Raw genomic sequence first — 15,684 nt, 5'->3', positions numbered from 1 at the left:
AAAATTTATCTTTTGTGTGCCTAAGATAAAATTCTCTAAAATTTGAACTTTGACCACTTGAATAGGGGTTGTATGATAAGACAAAGCTAACCCTGGATTCAAAAGAAAAAAATCACCTATTGGGTAGAAATTTATCTTATGTGCACCTAAGATGAAATTCTTCAAAATTTGAACTTTGACCACTTAAATAGGGTTCCTATGATAAGACAAAGCTAACCCTTTCAAAATAAAAAATATTACCTTTTTGGTAGAATATTTATCTTTTGAGTGTCTAAGATAAAATTCTTTAAAATTTGAACTTTGACCACTTGAATAGGGGTTGTATGATAAGACAAAGCTAACCCTGGATTCAAAAAAAAAAATCACCTATTTGGTAGAAATTTATCTTATGTGCACCTAAGATAAAATTCTTCAAAATTTGAACTTTGACCACTTAAATAGGGTTCCTATGATAAAACAAAGCTAACCCTGGTTTCAAAATAAAAAAATCACCTTTCTGGTAGAAACTTTATCTTATGTGCGTCTAAGATAAATTTCTTCAAAATTTGAACTTTGACCACTTGAATAGGGTTCCTATGATAAGACAAAGCTAACCGTGGTTTCAAAATAAAAAAATCACCTTTCTGGTAGAAAATTTATCATATGTGCGCTTAAGATAAAATTCTCCAAAATTTCAACTTTGACCATTTGAATATGGTTCTTATGACAAGATAAAGTTAACCTTGGTGTCAAAGTAAAAAATTATCTTTCTGATAGAAAATTTACCTTATGTGCGCCTAAGATAAAAGTATGCTAGATTTTGACCCTTTTCACTTTTTTCTTCACAGATTGATTTTCCACCAGTTTTATGATTTATCCACACCCTAGTTTCAATTTTTGCTGATTTGGGCTTTGACCAGGCCTTTCTGTGATCCAAATGTTTCCCAAATCAAGGAGAATTGTCTAATCAAGTTGGTCTACCACCTTGCAAGTTCACTTACATGGTGCCAAAATCTCACTTACAATGGTGCCAAAATTTCGGCCGACTGCCAAGCCTCACCGTATTGATGCTAGCAAAGCAAGAACCATAGACATAAAATATCAATCCATGGGACGTAGTTGACCTGACTAGTGCATGGAGGCTATGCAAGATAGCTAATCTCTCAAAAGACCCAAGTATAGTGTGCTCTCAGCTAGATCAATCTTTCCTTAACGCAAGCTTGATCCGATGAATGTATATAGCTACAGTGCTTTGAATGAAATGAAACTTAATGCCTAACATGTACAGAGTATCCTCAACATGCCTATGTGCTCAAAAGTCATTTCTGACACTCTGGAAAAATCACGCCTAAGATAAACAACATGTTTACAAAAGCTTGGTATGCTAATTTCATGTAGTTACAGTGCTCCAAATGCGACAAAACTTACTATCTAGAATGTGCAGAGTATCCTCAATACTCTAATGTGCTCAAATGTCATTTTTGCCACTTGGAAAAAATTACACATAAGATAAACAACCTATTTTAGGTTAGTTGGTTTCGGACTCTGAAGCACTCTATAGCTTCCTTAGGACGTGCTCTATCTATTCCTATGGTCAAAGACCAATTTAGATGCATGTATTGTGCGTAGGGAATGAAAATAGCTCATAGACAGACATGACTAAAACCACAACTTCATTGCGAGTAACTTACATAGAAAGAGAGAGCTTTCACCAGCGAGCGCATTGATATGCTCGGATTTGCAATACAACACTACAAGAGGGAGACACAAATGGTTGAAAAAGAAGAGAGCTCATAGGATTGTATTGCATCGTATGCTCGCTTTCATTATCCAAAACTTACAAAGCCCTTACAAAAGTTGGCTTTTATACCTTAGCCATAAGGTTTAAAATGTGAAATGTCCGGGTGTCCAAGACCTTTGAGGCTCCACAACTTACTGAATCTGCAACCTAGGCACACTAACTGACCTATTCTTTACATCTTGGAACTCTCATTGAGCCCATAACACGTTACATTTATCACAATGGCTAAATAAATCGAGAAATTACAATACATGGCCATTTTGGGAAAATGTGAAAAGTGTGTACCTCCAATATTCACTACTTCTTCATATTTATCTTCGATGTGGATTCATAAGGCTTTGATCTTTAGCAGATCTTGTTAACTGACTTCGTCTCCAATTAACAGAAACTTAAAGGTTTATGAACGTACAATTTTAATCTAGCCAACAAAGATAGTATCAATAAAATAAAACCTTTGGTGAAAAGGTAAAATAAGAGATAGAAAAACTACAAGAAGCTAAATTTATCTATGAAATTGATCATACATCTCTTGAGTCCCTTAAAATAAATCAATTTTTCAACTTATGCTGGTATCACCTTACTCAAAATATATAATGCTTAGGTGCTATGATCCTTGGATGTCTATTAGAACAACAAGTAGCCCATTTTTTACAAGGTCTAAATTCTACTATGAACACTCATCTTGAAACGAGACCAACTAACTAGCAAGACACTCTTCTAAGAGCCAAAACCCTTCGCCGAAGAAGCGACTAACTCTTAAAGTGAAAACAATGGGAGTCCAAGAAATGCTACTTGGGAAGAGTAAGCAATACTCCTCAAGGACTACCCCAACCTACTATTGATATGAAGACATGTAATTTTTTAAGTTGGGAAGGTTGTAAGTTACCTACCTTCTTATCCACTAAAATTTAGCATCCTTTTATTATAAATGGATCAAGGAAATTCCAAATTATATAAGTGATGATCTATTATGAATCCTAAGTTAAACATTACTTCACATAAAAACTATTTTCTCTGATATCAGATAAGTCATGACCCTTGAAACACAGATTGAAGATTTAATGGAACCTCAGACCTTTTTTAGATCTTTTGTAATCTACAAGGGTTGAAAAGAGGTTGAAAATCATTAATCCTATTAGCTAGAGCGGATACGATATCACATGGGATGAATATGGAGTCACATAGGGAGAGTGTGGCATTTTGATCAAGAAAGTGATCAATTGCAATGCTTGCAAGCCCTAGAACTTAACCAAATGGGCAATGTAGAAGCTGAAAGTGGCCTACAAGACCATACGTAACTCACGTGGGATTCACTAGTAGTAATAGGGGGTATGCCACTTGCGTGCAACAAAATTGCCTTTTTAACCCCTACATATGGGACCCTCCTATGTAAAATATATCCATTTGGCCGTAGAAAACCCCCCTATTGTACACTCACGTGATACCATACGGTAACCCTTAGTGAATCCCTTGTGACCTAAATGAGTCAACAAGCTTGGGTAAGTTTGAAAGCTGGGGGCTTGCTCCTACAATAGGGGGTAGCTTTTAGCAAGGTCCTTGCTTTGCAAAACCTACAAAAAGACCTAGTAACCTTACTCACACACACATGGTGTTGGACGTACTCTAGCTCACTTGAGGCCTATGCTTATTCCAAGAGAAGGGCATCCACAAACCACTTTGAGATTAATACCTCAAGTGGATTTACAAGGTCAAGTGTTATTATGCAAAATTTTCCTTAGGTACTCTATGCAACTATGCTAAGTCTCTCTTTATGTTAGAATCTCTGTTAATTATACACCTTGTTTCTTAAACAAGTCTAATTATGATAATCATTTTAATTCATTATGTGTGATTAATTTTAATTAGATAATTACGAATGATAATTATGCTTTTGTCATATATAATGCATCATTAATTTTTCTATTGTAATTCTATTTAAGAAAATTATTGACGAGCATAGTAAACATCAACTAAATCATAGCATAATTAGAAAAAACAAAGTTGAATTTTTTCTCTATTGTATGATTAAGAGAAATGCACCGTCAATTTTTAGTTACAAACCTAATTTTGGGCTATTAAAATAAAGGTAAATTACTTTTGTGAAAATTTAAGCTTAACTTTAATTTCTTGAAACCATTAGGATATTGAAAAGCTTGTTGATAAAGTTATGTTTCTTGATTTTACATTTTATTGAATTGTTTAGTTAATTTTAGAATTTCTAAGAAATAAGAATTCATCTTTAAAGGTATTCCTAATTCAAAGATTCCCTCAATATCAACAAAAATGATGTGCTAGTCTATAGCACGCAGGAACGAGCAATGAGGAAGGACGTAGATTTGCAACAGTATTAGGTGGACTTGAGAAGGATGGATACTATATATATATATATATATATATATATATATATATATATATATATATATATATATATATATATATATATATATATATATATATATATATATATATATAGAGAGAGAGAGAGAGAGAGAGAGAGAGAGAGCAAGGACACTTTAAAGAGAAGAAAACGCTAAAGGAAAAATAAAAGAGAAGAGAGACACAAATATACAATGTGAATTCGAACATCTCTTTGTATGGACACAAAAGTGCTTTTGACTTCCACCTTCATATGTCTTTTGACTTTCCACCTTCATCTGTCTTTTCATTTCCTAAACTTACCCTTCACTTATGCACTTAATATGTTTTGAAAGACTTTTTAACTTTTTGAGATTGCGGACATCTAATGATTCATATGACCATTTAAAATCAAACTCTTGTAATCAAACATTTCTTTTGACCTAAGTTTTTTTAACTTTAAATTATTTTTTAAACCTTAGATTATATTTAATTTGGCCATCTTTTGTTGAAATAATACCATAATTAGGTTAAAAAAATAGAAAATTAGCTTAAAAATTACCAATAGATTAGATCTAGTAGACATTTATTAAGATGACCAAATATAATTAGGAGAAGTTGGAATTTCAAAATTTTCTAATTATTATTAGCAACATTGCCTTTTTCATATCTAGATTGAATAGGAAGTTACAAGGATGTAAGGTCTGTGACCCGACCCAAAGAGAGCACCATTGTACCATGAAATGAACATAATGGAAAAAGTTACTATTTTTAGTAGTTTTCTGAATTTTGTCAGTGCCATGATGTTTAGAATGTTTTAAAGCTTCGAAATGTGAATTAAAATAATTTTTGTAAAAAAATTCAAAAATAGTAAGTTTTTGGTAACCCGACCCGTTTAGTTTTGACCGTCTCGAAAAACTGCACCCGTACCCTGAATTTGAAAAAAATGCATTTTCGGACCCTAGGGGTTGCTAAATATGGTAGGTACTCGGACCAAGACGCCTTAGTTAGAGCTTAATATAGCACTTTACGGCATTAAATTCCGACTCATATGGCCCGTTTTAGCATAAACCAATTTTTCTTAAAGTTGTCCAGGGAGGCACCGGAGCTCGAGGCTGTGTGGGAGCACGTTCCAGGCCACTCTGAGCCAGCTTTAGCAGCTAGGGGGCGCCCTCTTGTCTTGTGGGAGTTGTAGGAGAGTTCCCATGCTAGAGAGTGGGTGTGAGAGCCAGTTAAACTAGCCAACTGGACACTTGGTGGATAGGTAACTAGACTTGCCAATGCAAGGAGGGAGTGCTCACTCAGATGCTTATAGCAACCCAGATCGATTTTCAGCCTTGAGGAGCCTATTTAAAGGTGTTCTCTCTCTCTCTCTCTCACACACACACACACACACACACACACACACACACACACACACACACACACACACACACACACACACACACACACACACACACACACACACACACACACACCTGCACATACCTTGGGGAGGTGCTGCCGGCACACACACAGTTTTTGAAGGAGAAGCAAGGAGGGAGGTGCTGCCGAAATTCTAATCTTGAGGACTCATTTGGATCAGAAAATCAAGAGGATTCTCAGCCCCTAATCACGATAATCATAGTTTAATTCCTGCTCTTCTTAATTCTCTTCATTATTCTCCAAATTCCTCGTCTACTATGCTTAATCCTAGCTATAATTCCCAATAGCTGCTCTCTAAGTTTACATAGCTATACTCCATTACATAATCATCATTCAATTAGCTAATTTATGCAGCCATTCATCACTCTTAATCAATGATTAATACATGATTAGGAGAGATTCTCTCTAGGCAGCATAGTTAATAAATAGTCAACCGGTAATAAGGTAGATTTGATGAAATTCACCCTTTTACCATTCAATAGTAATGTAATTAAGTTAGATTCCATTTTTCTCACACATTAAGATGTGATTAAGGCAAAAATTAATCAGTCATTAGGCCACTAAGAAGAGAATTTTCTCTCACCTATGCATGAGGTAACTCTGCATCTTTCTAATTGCACTAGGAAAGTGATTGAGCTTGCTTACTTCACCTCTCTTGTAAATTAATTAGAAAAATTTTGAATTTCTTAATCATTTAAAACAAGTGATTAACTTTAGAGCCGGTTCCCATAGGACAAGTAAAGTATTACCCATTAATTTGCTAGGTCTCGAAGGAAAAGTCTAACCCTCTTGCATAAGGAAGATTCTTCAATGATTCTAATCTGCCATTTGGTTTGTTATGATGCTCTCAGACCTTAGCTCTTTTTCTTCAAGTTTATCATTTAAAGTAGTGAGTATAAAATGGTCCCGGTTAAGAGAACTCGCTTCGGTGGTGCCCATGATCGTGAGGCGGGAACGAGCAATGTGAATGGAAAGGGAAAAGCTCCCATGGACGAACAAGCACCGGCCATCTCACGGGCCATTGACAAAGAAATGGAAGAGGTAGGTCATAATTTCATTCAAGTTGTTTAATTTAACATTGCACATGTTTAGCTAGGAAAGAACATATCCCCAAACATGTTGGAGAAATCCGACGGAAACCTCGGCATTGAATTCATTTGTACATTAAAGTCTAAAGTAGGAAAGAATTGATTGATGGATATACTGTTTGCAATAGGAAAGAATGTTTGTTAGGGAAAATTTAGCTCGACATGTTCATTCTATTTCCAATGTTGAATCAGTCATGATCCCCTACTGATCACAGGGGGCAGAGTTCCTGGTTAAGGGCTCTTGAATCCACGACTTGCTTTCTATGCAGTGGATACCCACGACTTGCTTTCTATGCGGTGGGAACCCACGTCTTGCTTTCTATGCGGTGGGAATGTCCATGTCGTGCTTTCTATGCGATGGACATACCTAGTTGTATGGGCAGCTAGGAGACAACAGGAGGAGTAAACTCTCACTGAAGGGGGGATGTTGTGCCTCCAGAACGTTGGAATTTTAATGAATAAGTTTGAGTAGAATTTTTACTACAGGTTCTATCTTGGTGCCGCTGTGCAATACTGGTTGAAGAGCTGTCTTAACGAACATTGTGATTCAGAATCTAATCAAGGAATGTTTATGTTGAACAATTATTGTGGTAGTAATTAGGACACACAAGGAAGTGTGAGTGTGGGGGTGAAAAGTAGGGGCTTGGCTCAGGTTGCCAATGCCTATGAGAAGGGTGGTCCCGATTGGTCGGGAACTCTCTGTCCCCATAGTGTTAAATCGATACTAGTAATACTCATTGCCCCTAGGGCGGCAAAGTCTCAAGTGTACGTGCCTCTGAAACATGGGGAAAAAGGCACTTGGGATTTCTCTCGTTTTGGAAGGTGGGTCTTAGGATCGCTAGAGAGGATAAGTACGCTTCTCCTGCGAGGTAGGCTCGAACTTGACTCACTTTGTGATGAGAGATCGTCCGCTAGTTGAACCCTGAACCACTTTGTTTGCTTCTGCTATAGATCTAGTGGCCACCAGGTCCACCATCAGATCCGCCGTCTTGATATGGCAGGGTGGGGACCTCACAAAGGATAATTCAATTAATTACAAGATAATTATGGTAGGTATGCCTTAGTTATATTTACTTATGGTAACTACTAGAGAGCCTACTTAGTCCATACAGATCTATAAACTAGGAATTTATCTAGAAGTTATCCCTAAAATCATGTATATAAATATAAAAAATTACAAAAAATATGAGAGTGCAATGATAGTCTTATTTCACTACTTTAAAAAATTAAATAGCATAATAAAGTAGTTTAAATGTAGTAGATACCATCCACATAAGCTATGGTAACACATAAGGGAGTTCCATATCACATCACGAACAACCATGAAATCGATCCCAACAACCTGACGACACCGGTGGAATGCGAGGAAGCTGTACCAATAATACTACCGTGGATGTTGTACATGTTATGGACATTAGGGTTAGCAGATTTTTTCTTGTTGTTTTTGTTACAATCATGTATTGATGGATCTTGGGATGCTAACTAGCTTTTAATGGCGGTACATGTTTTTGCTTAAGCAATCCATAGCATATAGGAATATCATATGCATTTTTGAAACCTGGAAACTCTTAAAGTTGAACATTTGATTGAGATAAAATTTTACTATGCCCCCTTTTTAGGTATAATAAATAATTGGAGAATAGATGAAATAATGATTAATTGACTCTGGCATGCTTCACTAATATGATACCCCAAATGTTAAAGTGCTTTGGCTATTTGTATTGACTCATTGATAAACAAGAAAATTCTATCTTGGTACATACTTTAACCAAGGTTGTGGATAGGATCTATGTGCTTTCAGTTGGACTAATACCATATAGTCTTTTACACTAAAATGTGAGGCTGATTCTAGTCTTTTTGCAAAGGGCCTATTTTTCTCAAAGAAAAAAGATAATTTGATCTTTGAGAATATTTTGAGGTTATTGATTTGAAGTTGGACAATTTTATTGGCCTTTTTCAATTGAAAATTTATAATTTAAAACTCAATTAAAGTTTTAACAAAGAAATAAAAGGGGAGAGGGTTGCTCTCTTAATAAAAAAATCTATTGATTGGACAATAATTTTTTGACCGATAAAAATATGATGAATCTTGTCAACCCACTTATAATAAAAAGGAAAAGATGTTGAGCTTGGTATTTGAAACCACAAATTAAACCAAAAGTAGTACTCTAGGCGGTTTTCTAGCCATAAACTAGCCATAAGCCTTACACCAAAAGTATTCATGTAGGCATGATATTAGCCATAATCCATAAGCCAAAAATAGTCATGTGGGAATGCTACTAGCCATAAACTAACCAAGATACATGGCTATATCCACAATAATAAACCAAAAGAGACATGCTACCACCATGAAAGAAATCTGCTACCATATCTTAAAGTAGTTGCAAGATGTTTCCAACTTTGTCTCGCAAGAGCTAGCAAGAGGAGAGGTTGCTACACTAATGCTGGCTCATACACCTTGTGGCCATAAGAAACTCTCTTAAAAGCATATTCATACCAAAATCTAAAACATCTACTACAATCTGTTACCATAATAAAAACTTGCTACCAATGTACAAACATACTTAGCTTAATTTTGGGTTCAAAACAACTTAAAATGACCCCAAACCATGATTTACACATATTAAGAGGCGTATTAAAACTACAGATACACATGCAACCTAACATCATAAATGAGAGTATTGGGCTCAAATTGACTCTTCACTGTGGAGATTTCAAATTGTATTTATGAAATATTTTATGTGTGCATAAAGTAATCAATCATAAAGAAATTATTTCAAAAACAAGTATGAAAAAGGTAGGAATAAATGGATAGCTACATGTACAAAATTTATCCTTTAAAGCTTCAAACTTTCAATCACTCAGAACAAAGAACTTTCTCCAACTATTTGTATGCACAATGCATGTATGGATAACTTGCATGTCTTATGAAGGTACACATATAGCTTAAATTTCATCAAATATTGGATAATTTTTTTCTCCATCTATTCAAGTGTGTGCAAAATGAATGTATGGACAACTTGCATTGCTAAGTTTTGTACATTTACCTTAACTTAAATCAGAGGTTGCTATTAGGATAATGAGATTTTTGAGACCATAAAAGCAATATCTATGACATCACTCTTTGTACATGTAGCTTAGTCACCATCACACAAAATCAAATGGCTCAAAGGACAATTGGTACTAAAGACTACATAAACAATGGGTTTGATTTTTGTAGTTGTAGCTATACCAAGTTGTAATACATACTAATTAGGCTTCATTGTTATCAAATCACATTGTTCCTTTCTTTATGCAAGGGACCAATCACTGAGTAGGCAATGAAAAGAGAGTTCAATAATAAAGGAGGTTAGGAGATATAGAGAGGTGTTATCAAAGCACATTATTCCTTCCTTTATGAAGTAGACAACCGATCACAAAATAGGGGCATAAAAGGGAGTCCAATAAAAAAGTAGGGCAAAATGTAATGAGAGGTGTTATCCATCCTCTACCACCATTGATCAAGAGTATTCCTCTTTGAGGGTTTCCTTGGAACTCAATGATGTTAAGCAATTAAGCCGACATGGACCATCATTTTTGAAGTATGCCTCCACTCATATGCTATGTTTATGATTGTGAATAACCTTGGGGTGTGGATATAGATTATTTATCCTCTAACTCTTTAAGAAATTAATAATATGTTTGATACAATAAAACATACTGAACTCAAAACATGTTAACTCAAGCTACAATGCTACATCTACACAAGAAATTTATGCAATTAAATACTTCCACAATGTCTACAAGAAGTGTGAAACAATCAAAATCTTCAAACAAATATTCCAAGCATATCTAGAGCCTATAATTTGATTGCTCATGCTAGACAAGATTGCAGAGTTTTAATTAATTGGAAAACTTGAGTCGAGAAGGCAAGAGGCTTCCCAATAGAGAGGGAGAGATTCCTCTCAAGAGTCTTTTGAATCACCTAAGATCAAGAAATGAAGGCTCCTTGAGGAATCCCTCCTACTCAAAACAAAAGAATCACCAAAAATGCTTATGCATATCTAAGAGAGAGGATTTAATTCTCTCATGAATATAAGGAGAGCCAAAATACTTCTAGGGAGAACTTTAATGAAGAAATGGCTCCACAAACACAACCTTATAGGTAGTCCATTGAGTTAAGAATTGAGCGTATATGAAGGGAGAGAATATATCCCACTTCTTCTCCATCAAACTCTTCAAAGGGAGGAGACTATATCCCACTTCTTCTCCATCAAACTCTTCAAAGAGTAAGTCTCCATAAAAAGGCCACTATCACTACAAGGATACTCATAATTGAGGGCATATACATGCTCAACTCACCTTGAAAAGAGCAATTGATGTTGAAAACTCAAGGGAGGAGGGAAGAGCATCACTTTTGTTACAATCAATGTTAGCTATAGAAACATTTTCAAAGTCCTAAATTTCAACCAAAAAATTTATGCTGCCTTTGGATGTGATCAATTCACAAAATAAACCAAGCTAGGACATGTAGATGCACCTTCAAAAGGTTTCTAGGTAGAAGTTGTGTTCTAGCCCTAGATCTTGTTGACAAGGAGAGGCACCTCAAATTTGGAAAGAATGTAGGGTTGCTATGATGAAGCAACTTCTCATTGAGTAAGCTCAAGATGTTTTTATCTTGGCTTAGAGAAGCATTGATTTTAAAGAGGAGAGACTACTCAACACTGTGTTGAGATTTTATGAGGTTACATATAAAAGCTACTATCTTCAAATGATAAAATTTTCACAGCAGTAAAAATTTAGATAGGAATTCTTGGCATGCATGCATATGTGAATACATAGGGTCAAGTTAGAGATAATTCACCACACTATGGTTGCTCCAAGATCTTCTCTCCCCTTGGAAAATCTATGTACAAGTTTTTGGATAAAGAAGATGAATTCCAAGGAAGTTAAATATCTACTAATGTACATTTTAAAGGCAAGAACAATAATATCAAGAAGAGGGAGAAGGGGTTTTGAAAGGGAAACAATAAGCTCTCTCTCCCAAAAGCATGAAATGGTGCAAGCAAGAGCATACATGTCTTAAATGTGGAGAAACAATTGAAACTTACCATGCATAACCTACCAAGGGAGCATTAAAGGATAACTCACAAGCTATCTCAAGTTATTTACATGACACTTCAACTCCCTAAGGATATTCATTAAAGGGAAACACAAAGACATCACAAATCCTCTCACATGCTACCTCAACTCCACAAGGAGCTAGACAGTATGCTATGATTGGGGAAAGGTTTGCGATCAAATACTTTCATTCAATTTTATTCTAGCTCAACACTTAGCTTCATCTCTTGAAATTAATCAATTTATGTACCCAAGATTCTAAGTTGGGTCCCTTAGAGGATGCAAATGGAGTGTTTAAAGGGAAACAAGTTTGCGTTACCCTTTTAATTTGAAATATTTGAGGACATGTTTAGGTTTATATAGGTCAAACAGATTTCTTGACTTCTATTAAATAATGAGAATGTGATTTTAGGAACTTCATGTTTCAATTGCATGTGATCATACTTTGGTGATGCTATACTTGGGTATTTCAACCAGGTTCGATGTGTTTTCTTAACGACCTTATGGTTTTCCCAACTGTACGTGCATGGTACCAGGCACTATGTAGGATCCTTCCTGATATCTTTTGGAGCATTTGTATGATGTATAGGTACCTTGGATACTTTGACAACCAAATGTGTCAATGATGGATTGGCTTTCTGCTCCTTTACTAGTCTTTCTTTGATGGATAGCAGCTCAAATTTATCAGCGATATGGGAGAGATTGCAGATGCCACTATTCATTGATTATCTTGGGGGTGATTATGGTGACATTAAAAGAGTGCAAAACCATCTCTTCCCATTTTATGGCTTTCTTTGAGATTTGCTCAGTCTCTTTAGGTACCATAGATTTGAGCTTTAATTCTTCCAATGTGCTCAAGCTGGGCATTGATGAGGTCCCTGTTTCAACTTCTGCATGCCACCACAATGCCTCTTTTTGTCTCAATCCATGGCATTTTTTGTGCTGCTTGATTTTGACATGCAACATCATCAAACCTCCCTTCCCATGCTTAGAAATTATGGTTTTTGTCATTGCTAAGGGGAGAGGGGGGTCTATTTCTAGGGGTATTGGCATAAAAAAAGGGGTGGTAAAGAGGAGGAATGAGAAGGAAGAGGAGAAGAAAAGACGATGGGTGGGGCTTGATGGAGGAAGAGGGGGAGATCTCTCTTCTTTGGGAGCTCTAGACTTTGAGACCATGGTAGAAGGAAGCAAGAAAAGTTATCTCTCATACAGACCTACAAAAGTACAAAACAATAGTTGTATTGGATCAAAAAACAATACATTGGCAAGCTATCCAATTTCAATGCAACACTGGCAGGTTATCTTATTTCAGGACAGTAAACCTTTGGGCACTTTGCAAACCGTGTACACATGTATACACAATAATTTGTATGCTCAACAAAAAGTAGAAGGCCTTTAAAGGCCGAGCAAGAGGGGATACTGAGCATAGCCAAAAGTACACGTCCTTTAAAGGATGGGCAAGAGGGTATAAAGAGGTTGCAATGCCAATGGGTAAAACTTAAGTTTTAGTTACAAACCAAAACACTGACAGGATCTCAACATCCAAGGGGGTATGAATATCATGTTCTCCCAAGCTTATTGTGGGTGGTCAGGTGAAATCAACCAAAGCCAAAGACAATTCAAAACTTTATCAATGAAATACCCATCAAACTGAGAAATACCCATCAAACTGAGAAATACTCATCAAACTGAGACTTCCACATATTTTCAAGCTTCAACAAAATCAAATAGCAATGGTGGAGATTACAAAAACACTCATACAAAGAATCATCATCAATTAAAGTGTTTTGAGCATTTTACTGCTTTTCTTTATCCCAAAAGCATTAAAGAAGTGTTTGTAAAGAATGGATTTGTTTGACCTAGAAATGACTGAGTCATCCTATCTTTTGTACTCGGGGGGCGTGTTAGGAAATATGACGTAGCTAAGTAGATGAATGAGTAGTTTACTTAATGGAAAGAGACAAATTATCACACACAAGAGATTAAAGAGTAGAGTAGAGAGAGAGAGAGAGAGAGAGAGAGAGAGAGAGAGAGAGAGAGAGAGAGAGAGAGAGAGAGAGAGAGAGAGAGAGAGAGAGAGAGAGAGAGAGAGAGAGAGAGAGAGAGAGAGAGAGAGATTTCATTATCGCCCTTGGAGGTCAAATATGACCTATGGGACCAAGAAAACATACATGGTGCCTCTTACCAAGAGGGTACATTGGAACATGACTAGATGAGTATACAACAAAGTTGTAACCTACGTCACTTAGGGATTGGGGGGAGGGTGGTCTGGGAGTCCTTGGAATTTGAAATTCCTCAATAATGGCCTTACCACCTTGATAGACGTCCCATTTACCTGCTGCTCGAGCATCACACACCTTTTGGAGTTCTTGTTTCTTGATTTTGAGTTGGGGGTTAAGGCCTTGCTGATCTAGATTTTGGATCCCTTGAGTAGTCGAGCTTGCTGTAAAAGTGCTTTGCGAGCCTCTTTGTTTTTGAAGACGAGGGTGCCTTGGTTGTTGTGGTGGTGATGATGGACCTTCTCGATTGTGTTGGGATCAAAGTCAGGTGAATGGCTTGGTTGAGGCTAAGGTGGAAGTGAAATCGTCATCCTCCCACCAAGTAGAGGGTAAGCCCCCGATGTGGAGGGATAGCGCCAATCCTTTTTGTCGGTGACGTTCTTGAATGCATTCTTCTACCTTGGAAGATACGACGGTGATTGCGTCATTGACTTGAGTGGAAAGATTTGCCATACTTGCGGTGAATGTGTGCTCAAATTCCTTTGCTTGGTCAAGGATATGCTCCGTGTTGATTTGCTTTTGTGACTCCAAGAGGGTGAGACGGGTCTCCAAGGCCTCAAGACGACCCTTGAGTTCCATGTTTTCATCTTTGAGTTCTCGGAGTTGTGCTTGGAGGAGGTCTATCGGATCCACCCATGGAGTGGGCACAAAGAGGCATGTCGGCTTGATTGGTGTGGAGGACTTCGTTTGCTGCATCTTGTGGGAATGAATCCTTGGATGTAAGGTAAACCTTAGTGGGAAAACTTGGAGAAAGGTTCAGAGTGTCGGGGAAGGCTAAGTTGGCAGGCAACACGAGGAAGGGTTAAGAGGCTCGAATTGTCGAGGAAAGCAAAGCCGACAGGCAGCACGAGGAGATTAGCATGCCAAACAGTGAATTGTCCTGTTGCAGTAGTGACGGGATGAGTAGGTTGCTGTCTGGCGACGTGGAGGAGGGGCTTATGGGATGCTGATTGGAAACATGGAGGAGGGTGCTGCATTGTGTCTGACGGGACCTCCCCTCGGGGTTGCCCCTCGCCCAGGGGGAGGTTGACGAGCATGAAGGAGAGGGGTTTCTCTGTTAGGGTTGAGAGAGAGAGAGAGAGAGAGAGAGAGAGAGAGAGAGAGAGAGAGAGAGAGAGAGAGAGAGCATGATATACGTGGTTCACCCAATGTGGGCTACATTCACGGGAAAGCAGCCACTCAATTGCTTTAGTACGTCAAACAAGAGGTAGGTTACAAAGGGATTTTACCCTTAATAGAGCTCCCACCTTGCTTCACTCTCACCACCTCACACCCACCTTGTTGCATCAACTTCACATTCGAAAATGTGTGTAGAAATGGCCTCCTTTTATAGGCCAAAAGGGTTGCCCTCTCTCATGAGAGGCAGCTGCGTGTAGCCGCCCTTCTGTAGACAAGTTCAAATGGCCCTTGAGAGGTAGCCGCGTGTAGCTGCCCTTGTGTAGACAAGTTCAAATGGACCCTCCAATACATCATGTGTGACCGCCCTTGAGAAGACAAGTCCACCTTTGAAATCGGCCATCGGCCATTGAATTTAGCCATTGGCCATGGCCATTGACTTCCAACCACCGGCCACCGGCCATTGACTCTCGGCCACTGGCCAACCGGCCAAACGACCGGCCGTTTTTTGACCACTTTTTGGCCGGCCATAATATTCCGG

General features: G+C 37.5%; 1 pseudogene; it reads right to left on the bottom strand.

Moving 5' to 3' along the window:
- Positions 1–14,158: 14,158 nt before the first annotated feature.
- LOC147439431 (uncharacterized) lies at positions 14,159–14,723 on the bottom strand (annotated as a pseudogene).
- Between the last annotated feature and the right edge of the window lie 961 nt (positions 14,724–15,684).

Source organism: Adiantum capillus-veneris, chromosome 16 (assembly GCF_014529385.1).
Source record: "Adiantum capillus-veneris isolate H3 chromosome 16, ASM1452938v2, whole genome shotgun sequence".
NCBI classification, from domain to species: Eukaryota; Viridiplantae; Streptophyta; class Polypodiopsida; order Polypodiales; family Pteridaceae; genus Adiantum; species Adiantum capillus-veneris.
The sequence above is the reverse complement of the archived record's forward strand: the minus strand, read 5'-3'. Positions and strand labels throughout refer to the sequence as shown.